This window comes from Dermochelys coriacea, chromosome 4, assembly GCF_009764565.3.
Source record: "Dermochelys coriacea isolate rDerCor1 chromosome 4, rDerCor1.pri.v4, whole genome shotgun sequence".
NCBI classification, from domain to species: domain Eukaryota; kingdom Metazoa; phylum Chordata; order Testudines; family Dermochelyidae; genus Dermochelys; species Dermochelys coriacea.
Window position 1 is genome coordinate 133,413,472 of NC_050071.1, and position 16,126 is coordinate 133,429,597.

Consider the following 16,126-nt stretch of genomic DNA (forward strand, 5'->3'; position numbering starts at 1 on the left):
GAAAGCAGACACTTTGAGTGTGTGTGTGTGTGTGTGTGGAGGGGGGGCATGTTTAATCTAAAACCTAATTTTCCATTGAAAAACAATTTGGTTGGGAAATTTTTGACCAGCTATATTAAGTACCTGCTTAAAATTAAGCAGGTGCGTAAAGGGCCCTACTCCTTAGGAATAGACTCATGAATCAGTGTGTCATATCTAGCACTTCTGTGATTAAGCAAAATATTGCCCAAGTGTGGGTTGACCACTCAAACTTGCAATGTTCCTTTGGGTTCACATGTTCTTGCTATCCCTTGGCTAGTTGCAGTATAAATATCCACTTCCTATACTGCTGCGTGACAGCTCAGGGTCAGGATCCTAAACTGGCACAATGAGATCAAAGAGCAAAGCACTTCAGTAACGTACAGAAAGTAGTTTATTTCTAGCTGGATACTTTGACAGCAGCAGTAGGTCATTCTTCAATGTCCTCACTCTTACTGGCTGTCTCCAGTTCCAGATGAGATACTGATCACTTTTGACAGAACGTTCTTCATTCCATCACTTTTTCGAGCTGATTGAAATCTGCCTCTTCTTGCAGACAGGGCAGCTGCAGCCATGTCTCTCCGTTGCATAGAAGGCCAAGCAGGTTTTCAGCTTCAGGAAGTTGCTGGAGCGAAGCATCAGCAAACTGGCAGCCTGAAAGATTTGAAATACAGGATGAAAAAAAAAAAAACAACCCCTCTTGGCTTGTCTGGAAATTTCCCCTGAGTGATCATCCAAATGGCACCCTTCTTGTCTCTAAAAGAGCTGTACAAGGTGATTCCCCCAGAGTAATAAAGCCTTCTCTCTAGCTGCTGAACAAGCTAATTTGCAGTCTACTGTAGCTGAAATGTGACACAATTTTCTATTCTGATGTGGGTTAGAGCATCCTGGTTATAAACAACAGTAACATACTCCAAATTAGATCTGCCAGTGGTGGAGGGTCAGGCCCATCTTTATGGTATAGCTACTGTAGCTTGCCAAAGGCAGCTGATTTGTGCTGATGCATGGAGTCCCACTAGCCATATAATATTCACGAGCTGAGCAGAGAGAAGGTGAACAGCCTCTAAACACACAGCATCTATTTAAATTTGTCATAAGGAAGTTTCATAGCACTTCCTTAATGTTTCACCTTGCAACAGTGTGTGCAGCTAATCCATCAGAAATACTCCTAAAGGATGGAGAGATGCTCACGGTATTCTGGGCCAGAAGCGCTAAACAGCTTACTTCACTTATGGGCCATCTAATCCTTATCCAGCTGCAAATGAACAAAGAATTGTCTTGCAATAGAACTGATTTTGTCCTCCGTGGCACAACAAAGCCCCTATTCAGTTCTCTGAAAGTTACTGAGCCTGGTTTGTAGTAAGTAGAGGCATTTTGCTCAATTAGGAGACACCTAAAACTAGGCCTCAGAAAGAGCCAGTATTTGTCCATACACTGTATTGGCATCTCTCTGAAGCTACAGTCTTGTGCTCCAGCATCTTGGCTTTTTTTTTTTTTTTTGAAAGTCAAAATGTGAGACTTGTGAAGAACACCTCAAAAATATGAGCCAAGTTTAACCATTGAAGAAGTGAGCTTGCAAAGGTCCTGGAACCAAAGGTCTGAGAAGTGTGAATGACAACATTCATGTCATTAAAGTGTTACCTCAGATGATGCCTAGCAATGATTATTTAAATGACAATGCTGTTAACTATTTCAATCCTCATGTAGAAAGGAGAGGGAACATCAGAACTGCCAAATTTATCATGAGCATTGTCTCATTTTGGTGTCACAAGTAAGTGTGGTTTGGGAGGGAAATTGGTCAGAAAATGGTATTTCCTTCCCAAGGGAAATTCCAATATTTCAAACAATAAAAATAAAAAAAAAAATCTGCAAATTATGAGAAGTTGAAATCTTGAAATATGTTATGGAACAAAAATTCAGAAATATTTTGATTTAGAAACATCAGAATGACCTTATTGAAGTGTTTTGGTTCAATTATGTCAAAACATTATATTATAATCTAAAATATTAAGTATAACATATAAATATTAAATATTAAAATTAAGAGTGGAAAAACTAATTTTTTTTAAAAGTAGAAACAAAACAATGATAAAGTCAAAATGAAAACTCCATTTCCGTTTCAGATTGTTTTGAAATGTTTGTCAATCTTTCTCAAAATTGACATGCTCCTATGAAACATTTCATTTGTTCTGTGACAAAAAAATAAAAAAAAAACTGGCTAACTGATAGATCTCAAGTGTAATTGTAAATGGAGAGTCATTATTGAGCATATGTTTCTCTAGTGGGGTCCTGTAGGGATTGGTTCTTGAGCCAATGCTTTTTATTATTTTTATTAATGACCTGGAAGAAAAATAAAATTAACTGTCTAATTTGCAGATGACACAAAAATTGGGGGAGTGGTAAATAATGTAGAGGACAGGTCACTAATTAGAGTGATCTGGATAGTTTGGTAAGCTGGATACAAGCCAACAATGTGCATTCTCAAACCACTGAGCTATCCCTCCCCCCATGGGGGAAGCTATCTTGGGAAGCAGAGATGCTGAAAAAGATTCCAGAATCATGGTGAATAATCACCAGAACATGATGTGTGATGCTGGGGCCAAAAGCGCTAGTGCAAGCACTCCATGGATGCATAAACAAGAAAATCCTGAGTATGGGTAGAGATTTACCTTTGTATTTGGCACTGGTATGATAGCTGCTGGATTGCAGTGTGTAGTTCTGATGCCCACAACTCAAGAAGGAGGTTGATAAATTTGAGATAGTTCAGAGAGCCACAAGAATAATTACAAGATTATAAAGCATGCCTGATAGTGATAGACTCAAGGAGCTGAATCAATTTAGCTTAACAAAGAGAAAGCTAACGGGTGATTTGATTACTGTCTGTAAGTAATTACATGGGGAACACACATTTAATAATGGGCTCTTCAGTCTTGCAGAGAAAGATGTAACACAATCTAGTTGAAGCTAGACAAATTCAGAGGGGGAAAAAGTTGTACGTTTTTAACAGGGAGAGTAATTAACCATTGGAACAACTTACCAAGGGCTGTGGTAGACTCTTCACCACTGGCAATTTTTAAATCAAAATGATGCTCTAAAAATATGCTCTAGGAATTATTTTGGGAAAGTTCCATGGGCTGTGTTATATAGGAGGTCAGACTGGATGATCACACTGTTCCCTTTTGGCTTTGGAACCTATTTTACAATAGAAAACTGTTCCATCAAACAGCTTTTGACCAGCTCTATTCGAAGATACCAGCACTCATTTGTGTTCCCCAATCAAGAAGTAGCCAGGTCCAGAGACCCCAGCAGAGTCCAGGGTCATATTGAAGCCCACCAAAGGGGAGCCCAGTGCTGCTCAGATCTTTGTCATATTTTGAACATCTGAACAATATATAGTGAGCAGCAACTCGTGTGGGTAGAGTTAATTTTGTGAGGAGAGCTTCGAAGAATATTGCCACCTTTATGTCCTGCAAAGTGACCCCTGCCTAAAGCCATCCTTGCTGGAGCCCGCAGACTTTCATATTGGATGACACCGCACCTAGGCAAAGATTAGCTGCATCAGTCAGCTCTTAATCGGAAAACAGAAAAAAATACCAAGTGATTAAGTAACTAACCAGAATAATATGAATTGTATTAATTATGATTACAACTGAATATACAATTAGATTAATAGATTAATAAATGTTAAAGCTAGAAAGGACAGTTATGGTCATCTAGCCTGTCCTCATGTACAACACAGACCAGAGAAATTCACCCAGCCAGTCTTGCATCTAACACAACAACCTGAAGTAGAGCATCTCTTTTAGAAAGACTTCATTCTTAATTTAAAAAATCCCAAATGAAGAATTTACCATATTGCTTTGTAATCTGTTCCAATGATTAATTACCCCTCACTGGTCAAAATGTATATTGCAATTTGTTTCCGGTTTTCATTATGATTAGTCGTGATTGAGCATGATTTCAAATTGTATACTTGACTGTAATTCATCCTGACTTAGCTAGGTAAGCACATTTCATGTTTTTATTCCCTGATAGGATAATTTATTGAAATAATCATCTCGGCATGAATTGTGAATTTTACAATTAAATATACAATTCAAAATTTCAAGCTCAAAGTGATCATTTTGCAAGAATTTGTACTCAAAAGGCTCTAGTTCTCAAATATCTGTAGAAGGCAAAGGCACAAGGCTCAGAAATATGGTCATGTCAAAATTTACCGGAACATCCTCCCTATGCCTATGTGTGCTAGTAGTTATTTCCATTTCTAATTTCTGTGGGTCAGATTCTGTAAATAGTAAGAGTACTATGCTTAGCAAGTACACCCACTGCAAGAGTACTACTCCTGAAAACTGTGTAAAGATGGCAGAATCTACCTCTGTGATTCCATGCAAGGAAATAAATTTCCATGCTTGCTAAATGTAAACGTTACTGCTTTTGCGTATTTCTGAATATCTTGCAAGATTGCAGTTTTTCTGCTCAGAGCCGATTTCCAGATGTACAGGTTAAACTAGCTGACAGTTTTTACACAGTATGAATCTGATACAAGTTTTACATTCACAGACTTAATTATTTTAAACTACATCAGGGATAGGTCAAACTGGTGCCCGAGCCTGATCAGTATTACACAGGCACCTTCCTCCCTCCTGCTTTTGAAATGGGTTTGTATCAAAAAGTCAGTTGTCTGTTCTAATGAAATTCCACCTGAATCTATTGTAAAGTCAAAAGGACAGTAAATTGGGAAGCATCATCCAGCTTTAATATCAAAGTTTCCTTTCTAAGAGCTGTTGGGGGAGCATGATACAGTACATGATGTTTTTCAGAGTTGAGTACTGCATTGTGAATACACAAATACTCTGGTGAAGGGGCCCCTATGAGTAACTGGGTGGCTGGGTGGATAGCACAGATACCTGGAACTGATTCCCCTCAGATGTGGGCACTTCTCTAAGGATCCAATCCATTTTCAGCCCTTCTGGTTGCAAAGTAAACTTTTCAAATTCCCAATTATTCCTGAGTATACAATCGGAAAGAGTAGCTCTCAGAGTGGTGCAAACTACTCTGTTCAGGGTCTATGCAATGTTAATTCTGAAACCTAACAGTGGCATTTTAAATGTTGGTGCCTGTGACAGGCTGTTCCACTCATCGCTAGGATGGAACCGCCTCCTGGACATTCTAGGGATTAGCTTCACAAGGTCAACACCCCTTCCCACAGTTGCAACAACATCTTTCTATCCTCACTGGATTTACAGCCCTCTCCCATTCCAGTAGCTGCCTCTCTGTGACTCAGCCCTCTGACTAGGTCACTAGTCACATTTTCCCCTGCCGGGATACCAAAGTCTTTCTTCCACAACCCCAGGCAGTCTTCCCACTCGCTGCCTCATAGTGCCAGTTCTTCAGATGCTGGCAGGGGAACCCAGACTCATCTCCTCTGCGTTCTGGCTCAGGGACCCTTCAGCCTGCAACCAAGGTCTGTTCCCTCCTGGACCTTACTACCTTTCCCTGATACCTTTCCTTACCATCTGGCACTCTCCCCTTTCTGGGTTTGCCAGCTTCACCTCTCCCTCCTCCTAGGGAGCAATTGCAGGCTATATGCCTCTGCAACTTTCAAACACCTCTCCCAAGGGGCAACAGCAGACTTTTCCAGTAGTCCCCTGTCTGCTACCCTTTTCCTGCCTTTGTAAGTCCAGCCAAGCTTGTTCCTCCTCAACTGGGCTCCCTCACTCAGTCAGGATTGCTCAACCACCAGATTCTCCTCAGCTGCAGCTTCTTGGGTTAACTAGCCTCCTTCTCAATCTGTATTAAACCTTTCAGAGAAAGTGTGGGGTGAACGCCTGCATCACACAGCTGATGACAAAAGCTTACAAGTCCCAATCCAGGAAGGAATCTTTTCTCAGGACAGCCCTTAAACATGTGCTTAGGTCCCATGAAAGTAAATGAGACTTAAATTAATCACATACAATTTGTAGGCATCTTGGGATTTTCAGGGCAGGGATTCCGGGAAAGTAGGTGGCTGAGGGGGGCTAGAACTCAGAAAGCACTCTGCATGTGGAGGGGTTGGCATGATAAAAGGCATGGAATTGCAGGCTGATGTCGTTGGAGCAGAGGGCATTTTTGAGGATGTGATGCAAATAGACTGGGTAGGAAGGGAAGGATGGAATTTTAAAGACACTGAAGGCAAGGACAAGAAGTTTAAATTTGATGCAGTAGTGAAGGGGTCCCCTGCAAACACTTCCCCAGCCCCTTTGTTTGGGGGGAGGGTTAAAGGAGTGGAGCCACAGCCTGGGGCTAAGGAGAGGCCCAGTCTCTGTGTGTTTAGGGCCCTGGATTGCCTTAATCTGGCCCTGAATGTGGCTATTCATGTCATTGCTCACCAAGATAAGCAAGGTGTCCTCAGTCAGGCCCTAATCCATTGCACGGTTAATTTCCAAAACATTGTCTCCTTCACAAACCTCCCATAAATTACTGAACTGTGTACTGAAGAGTTCACGCTCATGACAGACCTAGATCTTGGATTAGTACTGGAAAAATCCACATTCAGCACTGGAAGTGCAACCTGGTAGTAGTCTGGGATTTGCAGACAGGTCTGTTTAACATGGTTAACTCTGAGAGCTGTTCATTCCCCTTTCGACCCGTGAGACTATATTCTGAGATTCTGCATGTCATTACTGTGAGAGCTCTCTTGGTGAATTTACAGTCTGCAGAGCATCTAGGGAAACCCTCGGATTCTTCTTTACTGAGCAGCACAGCTGGAGAGTAAGAGATAAATGTAATGAAGCACCACATACGAATGCTTGACTCTTAGACCAGGTATGGCACCCATATCCAAAACAGGCAGTACGTTGGTTTAAAGGGTGTAAACAAATGGTTAATGTTCACAGGGGAGAAATGGATTTGAAATTGCAGGGTGAGGAGTGGATTTCATATGGCAACACATAAATCCCCTGGAGTCTCTGATGAACATCACGAGTGACCTTTCTCTGCAATATAACAATTTTTCTGTCCCTAACCTCATATAAGTGAGAGGCAAAAAGGAGCTGTCAGGTAACCCAGACCAGCCCCCTGGATTGGGGTGACCATATTTTCCCAAAGAGAAAATGCGACAGGGGATAGGCCAGTTTGAGACACACCCCCACCCAGCACACAGGGCCGGTCTGAGGTAGCCCTCCTTTCCCCCTCAAGTGTAGGACTGGCCAGAGCCCACCCGCGTGGGGCTGGCCTGAGCCCTCCCTGCTGCCCCGCTCTTAGGGTTGCCAACTTTCTAATTGCACAAAACTGAACACCCCTGCCCTGTCCCTGCCCCGCCCCTTCCCTAAGGCCCCACCCCTTCTCTGAGGTCCTGCCCACACTCGCTCCATCCCCCCTCCCTCCGTTGCTCACTCTCCCCCACCCTCACTCATTTTCACCGAGCTGGAACAAGGGATTGGGGTGCAGGGGGGAATGAGGGTTCCCCTGGGGGTGTGGGCTCTGGAGTGGGGTTGGGGATGAGGAGTTTAGGGTGCAGGAGGGGCCTGGGGCAGGAGATTGGAGTGTTGGAGGGAGTGTGGGCTCCAGGAGGGAGTTTGGGTGTGGGAGGGGACTCATGGCTGGGGCAGGGGGTTGGGGTGCGGGAGAGGGTTCAGGGTACAGGGTCCCAGTGGCGCTTACTGAGGCTCCCAGGTAGTGGCCACCAAGTCCCTGCAGCCCCTAGACAAATGGGTGGCCAGGGAGGCTCCAGGCACTGCCCTCACACCCACGGGTGTCAACCTTGCAGCTCCCATTGGATACGGTTCCCAGCCAATGGGAACTGCGGAGCCGGCCCTTAGGGTGGGGGCAGCACATGAAGCCTCCCTGGCAGCCCATGCAATTAGGGGCTGCAGGGACCTGGCGGCCACTTCTTGGAGTTGCACGGAGCTTTTTAACTTTTCATGGTCTGGTCGGTGGTGCCGACCTGAGCTACTGGGTCCCCTTTTGACCGGGCGTTCCGGTCAAAAAATGGATGCCTGGCAACCCTGCCCCTGCTACCCCTGTGCATGTGGCTAGCCCAAGAGCCCCTGCCATCTACCCATACATGGCTGGCCTGGCTCAAGCCACTTTCTTGAGCCCTCCCTCCCACTCAGGGTTGGTGTTGCTGCTTGCCCCCTCCCCACATGTTCCTCTGTGCCCCACTAGGGATTGTATCCCAGGTTTTTGGCAAACCTGTGCATTTGTCCAGTTTGCTCTTGCCAACTGCTAATCAATTGGCAAGAGCAAACGGGAAAAAGGCCCAGTTTTGCCCAATAACCGTAGGGACGGCAGGGACAGGGCTTAAAAAAGGGACTGTCCTGGCCAATATGAGACATATGGTCACCCTACAGATAGTCTAAGCATGTACTTCATTTACTTATTTTTAAATCAATCAGATGCACCAGTAGAAGTCCATTTACAATATTTAACATCTAAGTCTGGAAAACAGGAACCCAAAAGGCTCCCAGCAGGATTCTCAAAGTCACCATCTCACCCTCTCTAAAATCCCTCTCCAAAACTTACCTTTGCTAGGATGTCATGAACCTCTGCAGACATAGATTAGGCTGGCAGGAATCTGTGCTTACTGAGACCACTGTGACTCGCTGCTCTCAACTGGTCCTTCCTCCCCCATCTCCGATTCCAACATTTGTCTATTAATTCCCTTGACTCCCATGCCCTTAAACACATGCCTGTCTTCAAGCACCAATGGGATTACTCACTTACTGAAAATTAGGCATATGCTTAAGTATCTTGCCAAATCAGGGTTTTATTGCATATTGTGTAGATCTTTGTGTTGTTTGTCTGTACAGTGTTAAGTACAGTGGGACCCTGATCCATATTTTGGGTTTTGAGGTGCCATGACAATAGAAACAAAAATAGCTCCCCCTACCCCAAGAAGAAAAATGACAACTTAGAACATACATATGGCCATACCAGGTCAGACCAATAGTCCATCTAGCTCACTCTTCTGTCAGTGGCCAGCTCCAGATGCTTCAGAGGGAATAAACAGAACATCTCATCATTGAGTGATCCATCCCTATTGTCATTGAGTGATCCATCCAGGATTGTCAGCTCTCAGCTTCTGGAAGTCAGAGGCTAGGGACATCCAAAGCATGGGGTTGCATCCCTGACCACCTTGGCTAAGAGCCATTGTTGGACCTATCCTCTACAAACTTACCTAATTCTTTTTTAAACCCCATTATAGTTTTGGCCTTCACAGCATTCCCTGGCAATGAATTCCACAAGTTGACTGTGTGTTGTATGAAGAATTATTTCCTTTTGTTTGGTTTAAACCTGCTGCCTATTAATTTCAGTGAGTGATCTCTGGTTCTTGTGTTGTGTGAAGGAGTAAATAACATGTCCTTATTCGTTTTCTCCACACCATTCATGATTTTATAGACCTCTATCCTATCCCTCCTTGGTCGTCTATTTTCCAGGCTGAAAAGTCCCAGTTTTTTTAACCTCTTCTCCTATTAAGGCTCTTCCATACCCCTAATCATTTTTGTTGCCCCTTTCTGTACCTTTTCCAATTCTAATATATATTTTCTGAGATGAAGCAATCAGAATTTCATGCAGTATTCAAGGTGGGGGTGTACCATGGATTTATCTAGTGTCATTATGATATCTTCTGTCTTATTATCTATCCCTTTTCTAATGGTTCCTAATATTATGTTAACGTCTTTGACTGCTGCTGCACATTGAGCAGATGTTTTCAGAGAACTATCCACAATGACTCCAAGATCTCTTTCTTGTGTGGCAAAAGCTTATTTAGATCCCATCATTATTTAGATCCCATCAAATATGTCTAATTGGGATTATGTCTTCCAATGTGCATTACTTTGCATTTATCAACATTGAATTTCATCTGCCATTTTGTTGCCCACTCACCCAGTTTATAACTCTTCACAGTCTGCTTTTGAATTAACTATCTTTAGTAATTTTGTATTGTCTGCAAATTTTGGCACCTCAATTTTTACCCCTTTTTCCAGATCATTTATGAATATGTTGAACAGCACAGGTCCCAGGACAGATCCCTGGGAGACATCACTGTTTAGCTCTCTCTATTCTGAGAACTGACCATTTATTCCTACCCTTTGTTTTCAGTCTTTTAACCAGTTATTGATCTATGATAGGACCTTCCCTTTTATCCCATGACTGCTTATTTTGCTTAAGAAAATTTGGTGAGGGACCTTGACAAAGGCTTTCTGGAAGTTCAGGTACACTATATCAACTGGAAAGCCTTTGCCCACATGTTTATTGACCCTTTCAAAGAATTGTAATATATTAGTGAGGCATGATTTCCCTTTGCAAAATCCATTTTGACCCTTCCCCAACAAATCATGTTCATCTATGTATCTGAGAATTCTGTTCTTTACTTCCTTGAGAGCTCCTTTAACTCCTCAATCATCTGCTTGTCCCACTGATTGTTTGACAGGTTTCTTGCTTCTGATATACTATAAAAAATGCTGTTAGTTTGAGTCTTTGGCTAGTTCCTCTTCAAATTCATTTTTGGCCTGCCTAATTATACATTTACACTTGACTTGCCAGAGTTTATGCTCCTTTCTATTTTCCTCAGTAGGATTTAACTTCCAATTTTTAAAGGATGCCTTTTTGCCTGTAACTGCTTCTTCTACTTTCTTTAGCAATGGTGGCCCTGTTTTTGTACCTCTTACTATCTTTCATTCATTGTTGTTTAATGTGGGAGTACCCAAAGGGGTATTAACCCCTGTGACACAAACATACCTCAAGCATGTTCCCTACCATATATTTTCGATGGCCTCATGCAGGCTAATGTTAAATATCTTAAGTGATAGGGCTTCCACCTCTTCCCTTTAATGATTAATTTGGGGTCTAATAGAATTAAGGGACAGGAAGTTTTCCTTGAGAGTCATCATTCGCAAGGCCTCAGGCCCAGATTCTCAAAGACATTGAGGGGCCTATGCTCCCATTGAAATCAATGGGAATTAGGTTCCTAAATATCTTTGAGGATCTGGCCCTCAAATATTATGGAGGCCATATAAGTACCTGAGTGGATGGATAAGATTATCTTTTCCTTTACTTAAATTTATCTTACTGCATATTTTCATGTCAATATGCAACATTTTCTTGAGATACAGAATAAGAAACATGCAAGAGCATGAAATAAAGAGTTAAAATAAATTGTATTTACTGACATGTGCTTGTTTATACAAATCAAATGGAGGGCTATAGTTCTGTCAGCATCACTTTTCCCTCAGTGCCTCATTTCTGATGTTAACAGGAGCCACACACATGCCCCTCTTTCGATCTCGTGCCAAGGTTTTTACCTTAGGACCATCTGTTTTCCTTCTTTTATATACATTTCCATCTCACTAGTCATTTCTTGTGTTAAGATTTCCATTGATTGCTGCCTGACACACACCGGATTCTAAATATTTGTGCAGTTCACCGTGAATTCCTCATTCGTCTAAATATTTGATCATATCAGCGTGCTCTCTTGTTCAGTTTTAATTGAATGCCTGGCAAAGTAAATATGTTTGAGGCACAAATAGAAATTCATCAATCTGAAGGGCACAAAGGCTAGATGTCATGGGATGCCTGGTTTATTGATTGCTATGTTAGGGATTTAGACAGGCAATATTACATAGAAGAGGCAGAAAGAGATAGCGACATTAACAGAGAGGGAGAGAGAATTGGAAGCTGATAGCACGTCCTTTTGCATAAAGGTTCTTGTGTTTCAGAGGAGAAGTTGAAGACTGACTAGGTGGAGACCCAGAAAGCCCTTTTTAATAGAACCATAGAATCGTAGGACTGAAAGTTTCTCCAAATAAAATGTGATTGTCTCTGTGCAAAGCATTATTTTTTACATAGAAGACCTCAGTGTTCAGACAGGAGACTCGAAAGTTAAGGTTCAAAATTTTTCAAATGGCATCTAGGATTATTCCCAGAAAACATTTGTAAACATGGAAGAGATTTCATAGAATCATAGGACTGGAAGGGACCTTGAGAGGTCATGTAGTCCAGTTCCCTGCACTCATGGCAGGACTAAGTATTATCTAGACCACCTCTGACAGGTGTTTGTCTAACCTGGTCTTACAAATCTCCAATGATGGAGATTCCACAACCTCCTTAGGCAATTTATTCCACACTTAACCACCCTGACAGTTTCGAAGTTTTTCCTAATGTCCAGCCTAAAACCTTGCTGCAATTTAAGCTCATTGCGTCTTCTCCTATCCTCAGAGGTTAAGAAGAACAAATTTTCTCCCTCCTCTCTGTAACAATCTTTTATGTACTTGAAAGCTATTATTACGTCCCCTCTCAGTCTTCTCTTCTCCAGAATAATCAGTCCCAATTTTTTTCAATCTTCCCTGATAGGTCATGTTTTCTAGATCTTTAATAATTTTTGTTGCTTTTTTTCTGGACATTCTCCATTTTATCCACATCTTTACTGAAATATGGCACCCAGAACTGGACACAACACTCCAGTTGAAACCTCATAAGTGCAGAGTAGAGTAGAAGAATTACTTCTCCTGTCTTGCTTACAACACTCCTGCTAATACATCCTAGAATGATTTTGCTTTTTTTGCAACAATGTTACACTGTTGACTCGTATTTAGCTTGTGATCTACTATGACCCCCCCCCCGATCCCTTTTCACAGTACTCCTTCCTAAGCAGTCATTTCCCATTTTGTATGTGTGCAACTGATTGTTCCTTCCTAAGTGGAGTACTTTGCATTTGTCCTTATTGAATTTCATCCTATTTATTTTACACCATTTCTCAGTTTGTCATAAAATCATAGAATATCAGGGTTGGAAGGGACCTCAGGAGGTCATCTAGTCCAACCCTCTGCTCAAAGCAGGACCAATCCCCAACTAAATCATCCCAGACAGGGCTTTGTCAAGACTGACCTTGAAAACCTCAAAGGAAGGAGATTCCACCACCTCTCTAGGTAACACATTCCAGTGCTTCATCACCCTCCTAGTGAAAAAGTTTTTCCTAATATCCAACCTAAACCTCCCCCAATGCAACTTGAGACCTTTACTCCTTGTTCTGCCATCCGCTACCACTGAGATCAGTCTAGATCCATCCTCTTTGGAACCCCTTTTCAGGTAGTTGGAAACAGCTCTCAAATCCCCCCTCATTCTTCTCTTCTGCAGACTAAACAATCCCAGTTCCCTCAGCCTCTCCTCATAAGTCATGTGTTCCAGTCCCCTGATAATTTCTGGTTTCAGAGTAGCAGCCGTGTTAGTCTGTATTCGCAAAAAGAAAAGGAGTACTTGTGGCACCTTAGAGACTAACAAATTTATTAGAGCATAAGCTTTCGTGAGCTACAGCTCACTTCATTGGATGCATTTGGTGGAAAATTTCTGATCATTTCTGTTGCCCTCCGCTGGATGCTTTCCAGTTTTTTCACAGATCACTTTGTCCAGATCACTTTGAATGTTAATCCTATCGTCCAAAGAACTTGCAACTCCTCCCAGCTTGGTATCATCCACAAACTTTATAAGTGTACTCTCTATGCCATTATCTAAATCACTGTTGAAGATATTGAACAGAACTGGACCCAGAACTGATCCCTCTGGGACCCCACTTGATATGCTCTACCAGCTTGACTGTGAACCACTGATAACTACTCTCTGGGAATGGTTTTCCAACCAGTTATGCACCCACCACCAGCTTTTGAGGATGCATTACTGATGTTCAGTTCTCTCTGGAGAGGAGGACCATGACAGATGATTGGATCTGTGGCCTATACTACTTGGAAGAAAAAGAAACAAACAACCCTCCCATTGAAATTACTAAAAACAGAGATGGAGAGCATAAGAGAGGCATTGCAACCCACTTAAATAATAAAATAATAATAATAATTAACAATAACTACTTAGAGTGCTGTAGATGTACAAAATGTAAATGTGCTGAACAATTAAAAATCCCTTTCCTAGAGGCATAAGATGGTAAAATACAAAAGAATAACTATGCATCTCACCACCATAAACCTTATGGCATTTTGTACTGAAATGGACGTGTGCCGTTTTAACTTGTGAACTCCTGTTGAAAGGGATTATGCTCTTTCTACAGTGCCTTGAACAACTGTAAAACACCGTGCACACCTCATTATTGCTATTAATTCAAATACTGTGTGACTTCTTCATGGAACAGTTAGATCACAGGAAGTTTTAAATTGAAGCCAAGTAAGACACAAATATTGCTGGAAGGATGCACTTTGAAAAAACAAAAAAACATGACTGCTCCTCTACAGAGGGCATTTACCTATTAATCCTACATATTCATGCACAGTTGAAGCCACACCTGAGATGCTCTTTAATGTCCTGGTCATTATCTTCAAACCTCTCAATGGGCTACACATCTAGCTATTTTAGGCACTGCCTACCAAGAGTACCGTACGTTAATCAAACAGGGATAATGTGACAGATGGACTGTGGGGTGAAGGTCTCATCACTGACTTGATGTTTGATTGACCCACAGATATGTAATTACCTACTACAAGAGATTAGAGAATTTTTACTCCTCTTGGCTAGCTGTATGTCATCCAAAGAACAGAATGTCATCCATTACAATCTACATATCACACAGACTATGCTGAGAGATTGTGCCACACACTCTCAAAGAAACTGTGAAACCACCTGATCAACATCCTATATAGCAAACAGGGAAAGATTAAGAATGAGCTCTCAATACTGGATACTCTCATAAAAAACAACCTTCCTTACAAATTTCCTCATGGATAGATTTTACAAAAACTAGACAAGCCATTTACAACACAAACTTTGCTTCTCTACAAAGGAGAAAAGGACACTAAACTATCTAAACTACTACATGCCACAAGGAGCCACAACAATAGTTCCGTGAACCCACCTGACAATATTGTTAACCTTTCCAGCTATACTCTTAGCCCAGCAGAAGAGTCTGTCCTATCTCCTTTTGTCCCTCCAGGCCCATGAACATGATACAGTTCTGTGGTGACTTAGAATCCTACTTTCGACATCTCCAACTCAAAGAATATTTCCAACACACCTCTGAACAACATACTAACCCACAGAATCCTTCCTACCAACACTACAAAAATAAGGATTCTGTGTGGACTCCTCCTGAGGGTTGAAACAACAGACTGGACTTCTATATAGATTGCTTCCATTGACGTGCATGGGCTGAAATTGTGGAAAAGCAGGATCACTTGCCCCATAACCTCAGCCGGGCTGAACACAATGCCATCAACAACCTCAGGAACAACTCTGACATCATAATCAAAAAGGCTGACAAAGGAGGTGCTGTCGTCATCATGAATAAGTTGGAATATGAACAAGAGGCATCTAGGCAGCTCTCTAACTCCACATTTGATAGGCCATTGTCCTCTGATCCCACTGAGGATTACCAAAAGAAACTACACCATCTGCTCAAGAAACTCCCTGAAAAAGCACAGGAACAGATCTGGGCAGACACATGCCTAGAACCCTTACCTGGGGTATTCTATCTGCTACCCAATATCCATAAACCTGGGAATCCTGGAAGCTCCATCATCTCAGGCATTGGCACCCTGACAGCAGGATTGTCTGGCTATGTGGACTCTCTCCTCAGGCCCTACACACCCAGCTATCTTCGAGACACCACTGACTTCCTGAGGAAACTATAATTCATTATGATCTTCCAGAAAACACCATCCTAGCCACTATGGATGTAGAAGCCCTCTACACCAACATTCCACACAAATATGGACTACAAGCTGTCAGGAACAGTATCCCCGATGATGTCACTGCAAATCTGGTGGCTGAACTTTGTGACTTTGTCCTCACCCACAACTATTTCACATTTGGGGACAATATATACCTTCAAGTCAGTGGCACTGCTATGGGTACCCTCATGGCCCCACAGTATGCCAACATTTTTATGGATGACTTAGAACAACGCTTCCTTAGCTCTCGTCCCCTAACATCGCTACTCTACTTATACTACATTGATGACATCTTTATCATCTGGACCCATGGAAAAGAAGCCCTTGAGGAATTCCACCATGATTTCAACTATTTCCATCCTACCATCAACCTCAGGCTAGACCAATCCACACAAGCGGTCCATTTCCTGGACACTACTGTAATAATAAGTGATGGTCACATAAACACCACCCTATAC